Below are 15,877 nucleotides of genomic sequence, written 5' to 3'. Positions count from 1 at the left end.
GGCCCTCTTATCACTGCAGCTCCGGGCACCACCGCCTGGTGTGATGTGCGTTTCCGCGTGTTTTGCTGCTTCTTGCGCTGTGCATCCCCTCTGCCGCGCTCTCCCTGGATGTGTACCTGTTGGTGGTCGATGACTGTGTATCCGGAGCACCTGGCCACGTGTATTACCCAGGTCAGTAGCTGCTTGGCCCCTCTTCCCTGCTGATCCCAGACCCTCGTCGCCATTTGTAGTGTAGGGGTCAAGGGTTGGAAGAACAGCCCATTACAAGGTTATAGGAGGTAAGTATTGGTTTATTTAAACAGATTTAATCAATACATAGGGAGAGCACCGGGGAAACGTCCGCTCCGCTCGCCGGCTCTGCGCGATCTCGCGGCACCCAAAATGGCCGCCGCGCTCTACGTCATCTCTCCGTGCGTGAAGACTAGAGCACGACGCTACAGAGAGCTACTGCATTTTCAATGCTTGTTTTAAATCTTCTCTCGTCACAGACTGTCAAACAATGTGAAGATAAACAGCACAGATAGAGGAAATGGGCATTGGAAGAGGTGTAGCGCAGCAGCCAGGGTAGATGATTTCGGAACACAGTTCGATCGCGGCGGCAGGTTAACCCAACAGCATGTGACTCTGAGCAGTGGCTCGCTTAATCTTCCTCATGGCCCCCAGCCCTTGAGACCCTTAGAGGTGATTAGTTCACGCTTTACAAATACGCCGTTATTTATTTATTTTTATTTAAAGACTACGTCGAACGTCAGGTGTCTTAACGCCCAGATGATTCCCCTTCCCTGCTTCATAATGACGGGCGGCTCAAAACGAGGAATAGAAAAATCTGACCTTAAAACAGGAATCCCTCACACCATTGGGTAGGAAAATTCTAAGGCAGCTGCTCTCCGACATCCAATATGCAGGTGAGGTATGAACGTCATCGTTTGCCGTAGTCCATGTAGATTACTTAGTTTTGGGTTCAAGTGCAGTTCCATTTAGATCGTCGCCATAAAATTGTGGTAAATTGCGTCCCAATAATAAACGTAGACAGTAGGGATGACTAAAGATGTATTCCAAGTAAAAACATCTGCGACACAGCGCAGCCAGTACACACCTAAAGATCTCCAGCGGAAAGCTGTGGAAGCCCAAATTCACGTGAGTGCAGCTGCATTCCATGGAACCATAAATTATAGTTCCATGGCTAATGCAGGTACAACCTGAGCTTGGGTTCAACATACTTGAAGGAATCCCATTTGCGGACAGTATCGAGCCCTATTAAGGGACGTACTGGATCTCAGTGTCTGGGGTATCCTCTATCGTCACCACGCTGGAAGGGTGCTAGAGAACGAACTTTAAGCTACGAACAGCAGGGCCTGGATGCAGTCTCATGGGGTTAAGTTAAGCTTGCATTAGTGATATTCGTATATCTCATTGAAAAGAGACCGAAGATTTTTTATAATTAGAATACCCACAGCCAAGGAAGCGTGTATATATTACCTGGCTGTACTAAAGATATGAATGGTAGCTGACTTTCATGTGATTATTGTCCATGAGTTCACCGATGGATCACTAGCCTTGTGGTGCCTTGACTTATGCAAGCCATAGGAAATATTAAGATTTTTTATTACTAAATTGGGATCAGCAAACAATCCTGAGGAAGGTGTTGGCCGTTACCTGTCGCCTACCGAAACGCGTCGATGCGCTATTAAAAAGGGAAATCGGACTAAATCTTTGACAATAAGGGTTGTGCGATATGTATAACGTAATCAAATGTCACCGGGGTCACAACCAATTAGTCCTTGATGAAGCGATTTTCCCTTTGGAGTAGGAATAACTTTCCTGTTCATTTCTTTTCTTTTTTCCCAATTTTCTCGTTTTTATTAATTCTTTACTGTATACTGACACTGATTATTATTGTTGGGGTGTTGTTACATTATATGTTATTTAATCATATGTACAATTTTTATTGATCCTTTATTTATTTATTTTTGATAAATTGTTTAACAATTGTTTTTTAACGGATGTGTACAACTGCTCGCTCTTTGTGAGACCTATGTGACTAATTTTAATAAACCAATGATCAAGTAGCTTGTTTGTTTGCTTCGTTGATGCTGGTTCTTACCCTGCTATCTTAAAGATTTGTATGTTTGTATGATTGTCGGCATATACAGATCCAAGGGAGGTCTTTCTTTTTTGACTACAACTTGAGCTACTACAAGAACCCATAACTAAGGCCGTGAAGAATTTATTATAACATTTGTGGGAATGCACTTCTTTATGGGAAAAAAGAAAAACGTTTCATACAAATCATGTTCAACCGAGTTTTAAGTAATTTTGAACAACTCATTCTACTTTTGCTTTTCATTGTTTGTGAAAGCTTGAGGTGCAGGCACCCCCTGGAACCACCGTGGGCTATGTTATCCAGAACTGGCACCCATGTTTGCCCAAGTTTACCGTTCAGAATGAGAAAAAAGAGGGCGTTTTGAAAATTATTGGCCCATTTGTTCCCTGCATCTGTTGTGCAGATGTGAATTTTGAGGTATGTGAGATGTGTAATTTTTTATTCCTTATCAAGAAATGTTTAATGTTATGTAAATTATGCGTTTCTTATTTTACAATCTGTCATGTATTGAATTCACTTATGTGTAACTCTAAAAAAGAAAGAAAAAAGTGGATGCAAGAATTGTTTAGGTAGGGGGCGTAGGTGCTTACATATTTTCTGACATTGCATGCGCAAAGCATAATTAAGACCAGATTTAATGATTTTGTCGTGTTCGTATGAAAATCATGACTTTCCTATACTTTTAATTGCAAGAGTTTCTCGCCATCTTTCGGAAGTATAAACTAGACCCCACCTTTTTCTCGAGAATACCCACTGCAGTAAGACTTTTCTTCTGAAGCTGTCTCTCTCCCAAGACCCCAAGAAAATACTACTTGGTTGGTCTAACCAAAACAGTGCTTAAGGTGTAAAGGAATAGGTGCCGGAGATCAAAGTTTTGCTTAGATGACTATGGCTATAGAATATCATGGTTTCCATTTACCAAAGCTGCATAGTCTTCATTCGCGGTGTGCCACCATCATCCACACCCAGACACTTCCTGCCAATTTATTTTATTTTAGTTTTTTATTTCTTATATTTGTATTGTTTTTTAAAAGTATTAACACTTCAGTACATGCATGAATAGTACATCATACATCATAGGGTGGAGGTGCAGGTGGAACATTCAACCAATTGTTGCGTTATGTCAGATGAGAAGAGAACACATCATGCAGAAAATTGCAAATCACTAACAGGGGATGTCTGCAGGCCAATGAAGGGGGCACTGAGGGGTGTATCAAGGGGAGAGGAAGTGGGAGGGGGAGTTGGTGGGGAGGATGGCCAGGAAAGGGAGAGCAAGCAAGCAACACAAGAATAGGAGCACAGCACAGGGTACAGCAAGCTGCATCCCATGGGTCTAGAATTGTGGCTGGGACATGCAGAGTGGGCTCCTTCGGGCGGAGCATGTGCATGGTTGCGTGCAATCGTGCATGAGCGGAGAACAATTATTATTGGGGCTAATGGAGATGGGAGGCCAATGAAAAAGAGAAGAGTGAGCCTGGTTAGCACGGCAGTAGGGGAAGATGGAGAGGATGCGGGCGAGGGCACAAGGTGCTGCAGGCGCTATGTAGAGTGGGGAGTCAACAATCCCATAATTGGGACGCGGCACCCCATTTGATAGAAAAGGCAGAGAGTGGAGTGGTTGGCGGGGGAATCCACAGAGGGGCATTGCAGATCCGTCCCCTGGCATTAGGCCAATAGGGCCAGCCTGATGGCAGATATGGGGTGCATCCTGGGGGGGGGGGGGCGGGATTTGCAGCGTGCACAGCACACAGTGATCATATGCCAGATAAACAAGCAATAATGGTCGTATGAAACAGTGAGATAAACTGTCAATGAAAGAGACTTGGCAAAACTCAGCCATCTGATGTTAGCAGGTCTCAGCAATCTGTCTGTGGCACCTCCTACTCTCCGGATTGGTGCTGTGTGTGGTCCTTAGGGCTCTCAATCTGAGGCAGAGGTTGGTGTTAGGGGAGAGCGGGATTTGTCCCTGTCCTGTTCCTGCTTGAGTGAGGCCACCAACTAGAGGGCCTGGTTTCTGTCTCCCAGGGAGCGTGTTGCTCTGTCAGGGTCCCTGCCTTTGTGTCAGGAGCTGCTGGTGTTCCCCATGTAGCTGCCCGATGGGGCCGGCAGGACAAGTGACAACGGAGTGCTGCCCTCAGCAGCTGCAGAGGAGGCGGCGTCCATGTCCTGCGTGGAAAGGCCCAGCAGGAAGCTAAAGAGATCCTCCGTTACAAAGAATTCTTTTGAGGAGCCATCTGTAGTAATCTACTTACAGGCAGGTACAAAGAGGCTATATATGATATCCAGTTGCCAGAGCTTGGGGCACAAAGAAAGGAAGGCTTTGCAGTGGTCATTGGTCTCTCTGAAGAAGTCCACAGCTATCTGCACCTCATGGTCCTCGTATGTGTAGGGGGCTGTGTATGGACAGCAATTGTCAATCCTGCTGATGGCACAGGAAGCAGGCAATTAGGGGCTGGTGGTATGCTGATTGGTCCCGCCAAGGTGGGCCGATTTGGTTAGCCCGCTGCCCGTGAGCTCTGGGAGGGAGTCTTTGAGGAAGGATCTGGTGTCAGGCCCCTCTGCTTTCTCCAGAAATCCAAAGAAGCGGCAAATAAATGACTTTGCTGTGCAAAAATCAAAGTTCCTGGTCCCTCTCCAGTAAGGTATTGAGCCTGCCCTCCAGTGCGCCGACCAGGGCCGGACTGGGAACCAAAATCGGCCCTGGCAAAGTGCTCGGCCAGCCCCTGCGAGGCTTGGCTGTGCCGCCGAGCTCTTTGCCAGGACCGGTTCTCGTCCGATTTTGTTACAGGGTCGATTTTGCAGCTACGCTGCAAAAACGGCCCTGTAACAAAAATGGCCCCCAGGGTCCCAAAACCGGCCACCGCCCATGCGGCGCACCAGGGGATTGCCCAGTGCACGCTACGGCCAGTCCGGCCCTGTCACCGACTCTCTGATCCAAACAATCCACACAAGCCTGAAAACCGGAAACGTCCAAGTAGATAGATTTGGTCTCTGCTACCAGTGCAGAGATGGACATTTCCATGCCCTCCCGACGGCTGCCTAGATTGCATTCCATGGTGGAGTTTGGAGCGCCATTCATGGTGGGTTGGAGTTGGCTGGGCACCGGGGGTGTCGACCCCTGCTGGTTAGCCATAGGGCGAGATTGGTTGAGGGCTTCAGTGAAGAGAAGCTGCCTTGCGGGTTTGCTCGTGATCTTACCAGGAGACATCTCCAGACGTGTCACCAGGTCCTCATGCGAGAGGAAAGGGCCTTGCCCGCCTATAGTGCAATAGTGCATGGAGACTTCTGAGTAGCAGATCAGGGTGCAATGAGTCAAGGGGCCTTGAGAGTGATGTGGTCAGTGGGACCCAGCAGCTAGGCAAGGTGCAAATGGGAGCCCCGTGAGCAACCCAATATTGATGCAGCCAAAGAGGGGAAGGCAGAGAGCCCCAAGCTGAGCTGGAAGGCACTCTGGTTGGACTGACATGCACCCCAATGTCCAAGTGCCACTCAGGAAGTGCCCGGGTCCAGACACGTCGTTGAAAAGGAAAGGCTTGCAGTGTCCAGATAGCGGTGTGTAGGGCCGTCATGTAAAAGGGAGTGGCAGGGTCCCCGGCCTGCACCTTTTCGGCCAGGACTCAGCTGCAGGGTCAGTTGCTGAGTAGGCCGAAGAGTCCCCTGTAGTGGAGGGAGGCAGAGGTCCAGATGAGCAGGGGAAAAGGTGCCCGCGCCTTCAGGCTCCAGGGTCCCCCATCCGCAGCTAAGTCATTGGAGGCCTGTGTGGGGGCATGTGCCCACTGAACAGTGAAATCTGGAAGAGAGTTGAGCGACCTGTAGTGGAGGGCAAGCATTCTCTGTATGCACCACAGAGATCTCCAGTTCCTTCTTGCAAGAAGCACCCGATTGTGCGATGCGTCCAGTCACCTGGTGGTGCAGTGAGGTGGGGCCGGTCTGGGTGCCCTTAGGTGCGATTAGGAGGCTGAGGTTGTGTGACCTCGGATGCAGGTCACCACAGCAGGGGAGGGTAAGTAGGCTGCCAGGCCCCCAGTAGGCCTTGGTAGATGCGGGTAAAGAGGTGCCCAACCGGGCCTCAGCATGCTCCGGTCAGGAGCATCATGGAGCCGCAGTTCAGTCCTCCAATTGAGCCCCCCCCCGCCATCGCCGCATGTCCTGATGGGAGGGGCTGTGGGCATTGCGGCATCGACCGCAGCCTCCGATGTGCAGGGTTTGTGAGGAGTGGGGAGGCGGATGATGAGAACACCGCTGCAGGTCACTCTGGCTGGAGTGGCCGCTGCACTGTGGGTCGTGAGAAGTCACGCAGGCCCAATCCTCCCCCGACACTACAGGGCTGCAGATGAGAGGCCAGAGGCCTCAGCCGAGGCATCTGCGGTTTCCGGAACATCGGAAATAGGTGTAGCATGCAACAGGTGCACCGTGAAGACAGGTCGCAGAGCTCTTGTCAATCTAAAGATGCCGCTACCACCTTCCGGGGTCCGTCTCCACACAGAGCTCCGGTGTCAAGCGCCCATCTTCCTTCATGGTCAGACCACGCCCCTGCCCCTTTACTTTCATTCATGTTTTCTGATGGTCACTTTTACAGTCTTTCTTTCACCTTCTTTACCCCAGTAGTGTGTTCTCGTTCTTGTTGTGGGTCAAATTTGGATGAGAAATAATAAGTGCTAGGGACATCTGGTGGATTCCTGCTGTGCTAGGTGTTTGCCTGCTGGGGAGTCTTTGTTCCATAATCCTGTCTACTGAAGGAGGAGGGGCCTGTGACTGGTTTCCCCGTGCTGAAAATCGCCTTCCACCTACCATGCCCGGGCGAAGCCCGGGCCAAGGGCAGGCCCCGATGCCCCCGTCAGAGCCCCGAGGAGATAGAGCTGGGCCCCCTGGTCTTGGCTATGAGTATGGGTGGCACTGGTGGCTGGCAGTCTCACCAGGTTCATCCCTTTTGCATCGTGGAAAAATGTGTGTTTCTGAGCAGATCTACGTCTCTACCGCCTGATAACGGCTTAAGCTGCTGGTAGGAGTTGCTCTTTTTATCACACCTTTTTGGGACTTGTCTTTCAGACGTGTATCCCTGCCCATCCTTTTGTGAACTGGTACTATCTGAGATACACCTGGGCCGCAACTGAAGCTTGTCATAGCCCAGAAGTTTGGGGAGCCACACCCACCCTTTAGTTTTGTCGGGGAGTGAAGGGAGCACCTTAAAGTTGTGCCTGCTGGGAGTTGTATTTAATCTTGAGCCCTAGGTTTGTACTTGGGTAAGCTTGGGGTGTCCATGAGGAAATGCAATCTTCCTGTGAGTGCCTCCAAGGCAACCACGAACTTGGTTTTTAGTATGGACACATTTTTACAGCATGCTGCAGAGGTCACTGACAAGGAAATTGAGTTGGTCATTCAACGACTTTCTCGCTCTCTTCCCAGTTAACCCATTGGTCCTTCTGGCGCCCCTTCATCTGCCTCCTCTGCCCAGGGTTTGGGACCTATACCATTACCTCCTGTGCTGGGTAGAGGTTGGGATATCATCACGCCTGTATCCCCTTCTGGGGAGAAACCTCTGCGGTCGTGTCCATGTGACTCTGTCACTCAGTTTCCACTAGTTCTTCAGGATCAATTGGAGGATGACTCTACGGTGGGTGGCAAAAGGAAGCGGCTGATGATTGACAGCATATGCAAGTGTTCAATGCTTAATGGTGATCTATGTTCAAGAAGTTTTGATTCCCTTGTCATGGATAAGTCTGATATGGTGGTTTTGGTGGATTCCCTTCGCAAATCCTTGATTACTGCATCGGAGAACCCATTGGAACCCATAAAGCAAAGTTTAGCAGCAATTGAAAAGCAACTCTTAAACTGGAATCATCTAACGTGTTCCGCGGGAGTTCCCATTTCCAACTACCCCATCACAGGCCCACCCACTATTATCTGGACACGTGGCTCACAGAATTTTGTAAAGGCAAAGGAGGCCGAGTAGAGGAAGGCCCAGGGTATCGATGCCAGTGTCAGTTGCCATACTTAGCAGTTAGGGTTAAAGATCACGCTTCAGCTGTCAAGAGTTTTTTATTTTTTATTTATTTTTTAATTTATTTTTATTGGTTTCATTATGGAACGAGGTACATACAATGTAGGACACAGTTGCATCATATATCATCATAGATAGGGATATCAGTACAACAGATCACAACAGAACAAAAGATCATTAATTCTCGAAATCATAAATCAGGCATTCAGGGAATTCCAATAATACAACTACTTCTTTAGTCAGTATAGCATCCTATGTGGTTTTGTCATGCCACTCTACTGACCAGTGTCCCATGTGAGGTCTGCTCCATACTCAGTGACCCCGCTGGTGTGGCCCAACCTCCACCCGTGAGCCCCTCAACTGTCTATGTTCCTGCCTCCTATGACATTGTCTCATTTGCAGCAGTCTGCGGATCTGAGACTGTGCCATCAGGTTTACTTAAGAGGTGTGTTTGGTATGGTCCCCAGTAGTTCCTGGGATGGCTTCTGGGAGGGAGCAATTTGCTATATGTATCGGCCTGCGTATTGCAGTACAACATATCCGCATGCCACTCTTTAATTCGTGGAAGTGGCAGAAATGACAAGTCTTGATATTGCTTTTGCACTAGAAAACTACAAGAAAGGCATAAACCGTTTTGTACGGGATAAACTCAAGCGAGGTTAGAAATTTTATTTACTTTTAAATGGGGAAATGATGTGGACAATGTACCCCTTCTAAATTAGAGTACTAATGGTATGCCGTTCAATTAATTTTATGCTATTTTAATTATTTAATTAGTGTATATAATATTGAAACGTGATGCTATTGGGAGAGAAGGTGGATACCAGACTTTTTAACATATGTACTAAAGACTACGTTCTAAATAAACAGAGTTCTCAATCTCTCGTGGAAGTGGGCCTCTCATTCAGTGCAGTGCCACCCAGTGCTTCGCCAGTAAAAGTCCAATAGCCAGCAAAGGATGCACCTTCTTATCAACAGAGAGATCCCACCCAAGGAGTGCCATCTTAGGGTCTGGTTCCAAATCTGCACTGATAATGATTCCCAACTCCTGGAACACTTTACCCCAGTATGCATAAATCCCTGGGGATTGCCAAGCTAAATGGCAGCTGGTGTTTACTGCTAGCCCACACCGAAATTGATGCTCAGGGGTGCAGTAAGCCCTGTGTAAAAATTTAAAGTGGATAAGTCTGTGTCTCCCGTTAAGAGAAACCGACCGGATGCGGGTGCAGCAATACTGCCACTCTTTGTCACTGATAGGAGTGCCCAAGTCATGCCCCCAATCCAACCTAACTCTTGGAACTTCAGACTTGCAAGTGTCCTGCAGACTAGTGCAGAATTTAGTGATTAGCTTAAGAGGTTCCTCAACTCTGATAAGGGTGGTAAGTGCCCCCTTGGCCTGCTGTTCCAGCAGATCATCGCCAATAAGGGCACGGCAAATGTGCCTGGCTCTGAAGAAGTGGAATAATGCTGCACCCACTGGTTGCCTGTCTGGTTGCTGTAAAGCTTCCCAGGTCGCTAATGTGCCATCCTTGAAGAAATCTACTATTGTATTAATGCCTATAGTTTGCAGTGCCTGTCTCGCCCCCACATCTTGGCCCAGCGGTAACCACAAACACCACTGGAGGGGCATTTACGGAGCACATCGGAAGGCCCCTGTCTGCCTATTTAATAGTGTTTGCCAGGCATGTGTAGTAACAGCTATGGAATCAAAGACTTGCAGTCTCCTGGGAGCCGGATGGGTGAGCATTTGGGGTAGAGAGAGGTTCAGGCACGATTCTTTCCAGGTACAAAAAAGGTGTATCTTGTGGGCCATGTATCCAGTAGTGGGCGAATATGCTATTTGCGGCTCTATAATACTTCTCTAAGTCAGGAGCTCCTAACCCACTTAATTCGTAGGGCAAAGTGACTGAGTCCCACCGTATGTGAGGCTGTTTACCAGCCCAGGCGAGCTGTATCAGCTGTATACGCCAGTTTTAGAATAGATGTTTCGGCAGAAGAATTGGTATGTTTTGGAATAAAAATAGGAATTGTGGTAGAATCACCATTTTCATAAGGGACATTCTCCCCATCAATGAGAGTGGAAGTCTAATCCACTTAACTATATTTTCCGTTAGCCGTTGAGTGGCCCTGCCATAATTTTCCCGCATCACTATTGCAGGGTCTGTGTGGAATTGAATGCCCAAGTATCGAACTGCCTCTGTGGTCCAGCGCAGTGGAAACTCCATAATCGGCTCTGTGGTACTGAGAGTAAGGGGAATATGATGTACTTATTTCAATTTATTCGCAGCCTTAGTGACCCCCAAACTGAACCACCTCTCGCAGTATTGGAGACAGATTTACCTCTGGATTATAAATGTATAATGAAGTATCGTCTGCATAGGCAGAAATGTTTAGTGTGTACTCAGGAAATCTCATCCCTCTGTATGTATGATACTCACGGATGGCACAGGCTAGTGGTTCGGCAACTACCGCATACAGTAGTGGGGAAAGGGGGGCAGCCCTGACGTTTTCCCCGGGTGATGTTGAATAACTGGGAAACCTCATCTCCAATCCTCACTCTAGCTGTGCGCAATGTGTATAATACTGACACCAACCGGAGGAATATATCCCAAACTCCTATCTTCCGTAGCACTGCCATCATAAAACTCCACTACACGGAGTCGAATGCCTTCTTGGCATCGAGAAAGACACCATTGCGTTGATTTCTGGATACAAGCTCTGTACCCAACCAAACAAAGTCCTCAGATTTTGAGACAGGTTACGACTAGGGATGAACCTGTTCTGGTCGAATAATACCTGGTAATAGGAGAGCCAGTCTATTAGCCAACATTTTTGCATAGAGCTTGGCATTGACATTAAGCAGACATAAGGGCCTGTATGAGGAGCAAGTACTCGGCGACTTTCTCGGTTTTAACAGAATGACATTGACAGCTTCGTGCATAGAGGGTGGCATGATGGTAGACTCCACCATCTCCTCATAAAGTTTTTTAAGATAAGGAATCAATAGATCTTGATATTCTTTGTAAAAGGCTGCCGCAAGACCGTCCGCCCCCGGGGCCTTTCCAGCTGCCATTCCGTGTAGCGCCTCCCTTATCTCATCAGATGTTAGAGGTGCCATCAGATGTTCCCTATGCTCAGTCACCAGCCACGGCATCTTAATATATGACAAGTATTCCTCTAACTCTGTCCTGTCTGTAGGGATATGGGAGGTGTACAACTTTTAATAATAAGATCGAAAATATGCAGCCATTTCCTCTGGGGTACGTAATGGGTTCCCGTTCCCGTTCTCATCCATCATGCCTACCATGTTATCTAATTCCCTCTTGGGTCGAAATATTCCTGCCAGAGTGGTGCCTGGTCTTTCCCGTTCCCCATAGCAGCATGCTGTTGCATATTTCCTCATGTGTTTAGCTTCATCATTGGCTGCATTTAGGAACTCTGCCAATTTCTGTTTGAGGTCTGTGGTAATTTGAGCGGTTCTTGCCCCGTTCATGTCCTGTTCGAGATGACCTATTTCCTGTTCTAATCTGCTTCGAATAAAGCACAGTACACCCGCATGTGTGGAGATCACCACCCCCCTGACATAGACTTTAAATGTTTCCCACACTGTGGCAAATGATTGTATGTTATCAGTGAAGAAGTTTTCTATTGCTGTTGCTAATTCCTCTTTGAATACAGGGTCCAAGAGTGAATAAGGTGGGAAACGCCATACGAATGACAAAAGTCATGGCGCCCTGTATCGCAAGACAAGCCGGACAGGGGAGTGGTTGTAATATATTCATGGAAGGTGTGTACATGCCACAAATCTGGAATCCAATCCCCCAGATAATAGCCAAAACTCTATTCAAATGTGAGTGTCAAAGACAGAGGAGTAATGGGTATAACCCCTCTCAACGGGTGATCTATGCCTCCAGATATCTATGAGGCCTTCTGCATGCATTATTTCTTGTAAGGCTACTGCGGCAGCAGCTGGACACCTGGGCGGGCCCTGGGATCTGCCAATATTTGGGTCTAAAATGCAATTGAAATGCATGCTTGATGATAGGGAAAAATGTGTTGAATACATCTAGGTAGCAGTCTGATGACTGGACAAGGATAATCCCATTGTTTTAAACTGAGATGGTTACTTTTGTATTGAAAGTGGGTGAGGGAGCTACGGATAGTCTAAGACCGTGCAAAGTTTTCCTGGATGTTGTGCTCAGGAGCATTGCATAAAGGACTTTTCTCGTTTGAACTCTTCTTTTTGTGTAGAAGATATGATCATTTATCAAGGCCCCTTTTCATGTGCAGAAGTAAGGGTGAGAAATGAGGGTTTCTGGGCATGCATTGAGAACTCTGTGTTTGAAGATCTTGGAGGCCCTTTTTGTTGGACTGGTCGGGTATTTAATTTTATAGGCATGGAGACCATCCAATTCCAGTTTGGTGTTGAGTGGGTGTAGCGAAACCAGGATCCAAGCCAGATGGAGGGTCTGGACCCAAATTTACTAGTAAGTAGTTATGGTAAGTGGGTGCGGGGGAACAGATATAGTAGGAAAAAGCTCACTTAGGTTGCTATCTTCATAGCAATAACAGGACATAGGGAGTCTAACAATCTGTGGGTTTGTATACTGTTTTGTTCAAGCTTACTGGTTTCAGGTAGACAGGTATGCTATAGATCTCTTGGTATCTAATCTGATGGACGGTGACTTTGTTGGGGGGGGACCTAATATTAGAGAAGGTAAAGGTATTAGAGTAGTTACCATTGGTACAGGTTACTCTTCGTCATTAGATTATAGTCAGTGGTGGGAGTCCTCAGTCATGCTGGTGGTAGGAGATGTAGGTGAGGACTTGAGCTGCAATGGGCAGAGACCCAGTGCATGCCCCATTGCATTAATGTGAGGAGTATCAGTATAGCCATTGAAAGATTTCTTCCCCATTCATGTCTGGGTTCTAGCTAGGTTTGGAGGCAGGGAGTCCTTCTTTAAGTTCAGTTATACTGAATGTAGATGGCACTATAATTCTGTCTATGTGCCAGGTGGTGAAACACCTAAGTACTCTTCAAATATGGCCGCCCTTTTAAATGTGTTAGTTTCTTCCTTGTTGTTGATTTCGGAGTCCATCTTCAATTTCAGCGAATCTGCCTAGAAACATTGTCCTATTTTACTTTCTAAGTACCTGTGCATAGCAAGTCCTCTGACACCCTTTCATTTGGGAGGAGGATCGCCATCTTCGGATAGTCTGCATGTAGGTCAGGGGGAGAGGGGCCCTAAAATGGAGGACTGGTTGTGTCCCAAAATGGTGAACGCTGAAAAAGAAAATCAAGCTTGATGAGCACGGCTTGCATCTGGTGCTTTCACTGTAAAATGGCCCTTGTCAGTGTTCCCATCAAGAACAGATTAGCACAGGGCCACATGCGGTCTTGCAATGTTCCCAATGTGAGAACTGAGAGGGCTGGATGTGCCTCTCCCTGATACGCACATTAGTCATTTTCCAACTCCTAGGTAGTATTGGGCGCCCACACGAGCCTGTGTTTCAACAGACCCGTGAGGCCAGGGTGGCGGACACCCCAAGCACAGCAACCCTTATCCGGGAGGGCCCCTGCAAGAGCTCAGAAGCCTCAGTTGTGAGACGGACAACCTGCATGGCTGAAGACTCCCCAGTGGAAAACAACCACATCAGCACGTTCCAGGAGGTTCAGCTGGTCTTTGGCTCCAGACCAGGCAAGAACAGTCAAAAGCAATCAATAACACGTTGCCATCTACTAACATGGATTTGTTGGCAGGAAGGGAAGGCGAGCTGGTCAGCGGACAAACTAAATCTTCAAAAACTCAGTAGGCACTGCTGTGGGCATTGGCCAAGTGATGACCTGTGACTTTCTACACAGGAGGAGGCCGGTAGCAGGAGGAATGGTGCTGAGCGGGTTCGTCTGTCCGAAGTGGTCCCAGCTCAATGTCAGCTGATTGAGATCTTTGTTCCTGGATGTAAGTAGAGTCCTACGATTACTTCAGAATTGTGTAATCCTAGTTACGATGGCATCTTGCAAAGTGATGGATGGCTGACAGCACAAAAACAGAGATATTTAAGTATATCTGATCTACTTCTGGGCCCAGGCGGAGAGGAACATCCTCTTATACTAGGAGGGAAAATGAACCGTCTTGCTTGAGGGATCTCAGAGGTTAAGAGAGATGTCCTGGCCTTTCAGGAGAGGCTAAAAGCTTACTGGAGGAATCTTGAGCACCAGGCACTAGGAAAAGATACTTGGGTATCTGGAAGAAATGGTGTAGTTGGTGCTTGGAGAGGAACTTGGATCCTGACGAAGCCTCTGTTCAACTAGTAGCCAACTATTTAGCACGTCTGTTCAATTCCTACAGAACTGTAAACTGTTATAGATCACCAATCTCCTCAGGTCATGCTTCAATAAATAATTTAGCGATTGGTAGTAATGCCTTAATTAAAAGAGTCATGAAGGGGGTTAGGTTAAAAAGACCCCCTGCCTCACGCTATAATTCTCTTTGGGATGTTAATTTGATTTTTGAACTTTTCTGTAATTGACAAGACAATACCCTACTTTATCTCAAGCAAATTTCCATGAAACTTGCTACTTTACTATGCCTACTTTTCTTTAGGATGTTTTCCGACATTATTGCCCTTGAAATTTCTAACAGGTTCTATTTTTCTGAAGGAGTTCATTTTGACATTTGGAGAAGAACTAAGACTATGTCGGAATCAATTTTTTACCCTTTCTTCCATGATTGTGAGAAACTGTGTGTGGTTAATTGCATGAAAGAGCATGACATAAAAATTCGTAGTCTAGAGCGGATGGCATTGATCAATTACTCCTGTCATATGTTAGACCACATAAGCCAGTTTCAACTGCTACTTTAGCAAGATAGATTCTCTCAATTATGAACGAAGCAGGTATGGATTTCTCTAGGTTCATTTCTCACTCTTCAAGAGGAGCTATGCTAGTAAGGTCTTCTGGGCAGGGGGTTCCCTCCCAGATATTCTCAATGCAGCTGACTGGTCTAATGCTAGTACTTTCGCTAAGTTATTTTTAAGACCAGTGGAGCATGTTAGTAACGTAGCCTTGAGTGGCTTTAAGCATGCATAATGGTAGCCTCCGGTCTTGTAATGAAATGACGTTTCTCCAATTACTATGCAGAGAGAATCTTTGATTTCATTAAAGACAACGGAGGCTAACATTATCCCACCCTCCTCTCCCGAGGAATTTGTGTTATTGTATTTCATGTTGTGCTTATACTGTTTAGTATTCTTTTGATATTTATTAATGTTTACACTAATTACGCATAATGCTCATACTTTTATTTTTACTTTATTTATTTATTTTTCCTCTGCCTTCTTCACTCCTTTCAGTACTTCCTTACTGTGAGAATTCTTTTTCTTTTTAGATCATATTGCATAAAAGCTTTCATTCACCAAGGAAGAAGCGATTTACCACTTGGATCGCTCAGCTAAAAGAGGAAGATGATGCAGTGCACAGGATACCTTTAGTGCTTGTCTAAACATTCAATTTCTTTGTGATGTATTCAATGTTCTTTAAAGGGCTGCATGTTGGGCAGAAAATAAAAGTATATGCGCAGCACTTTAAAAGCTACTAACATCACATAATGAAGTAATAAAACAATGGAACATTCAACCATAACATAACCCTTCAACATTCTAGGCTCTTTGTCTTTTGTTTCTCTTCTTCTTTCTCATAAATTCAATCCTCCATCTTTCCCTCATTCCTTCAATGACTCTTCTACTGAATATCTAGAATGAAAAAATAACGT

At 46.6% G+C, this 15,877-nt stretch overlaps 1 pseudogene; it reads left to right on the top strand.

Annotated features, from left to right (window-relative positions):
- Positions 1 to 15,877, top strand: part of LOC146785769 (phospholipid scramblase 1-like) — a 234,077-nt pseudogene that overhangs the window by 185,828 nt on the left and 32,372 nt on the right.

This window comes from Triturus cristatus, chromosome 11 (assembly GCF_964204655.1).
Source record: "Triturus cristatus chromosome 11, aTriCri1.1, whole genome shotgun sequence".
NCBI lineage: Eukaryota > Metazoa > Chordata > Amphibia > Caudata > Salamandridae > Triturus > Triturus cristatus.
This window is presented reverse-complemented; position numbering and strand designations above follow the sequence as displayed.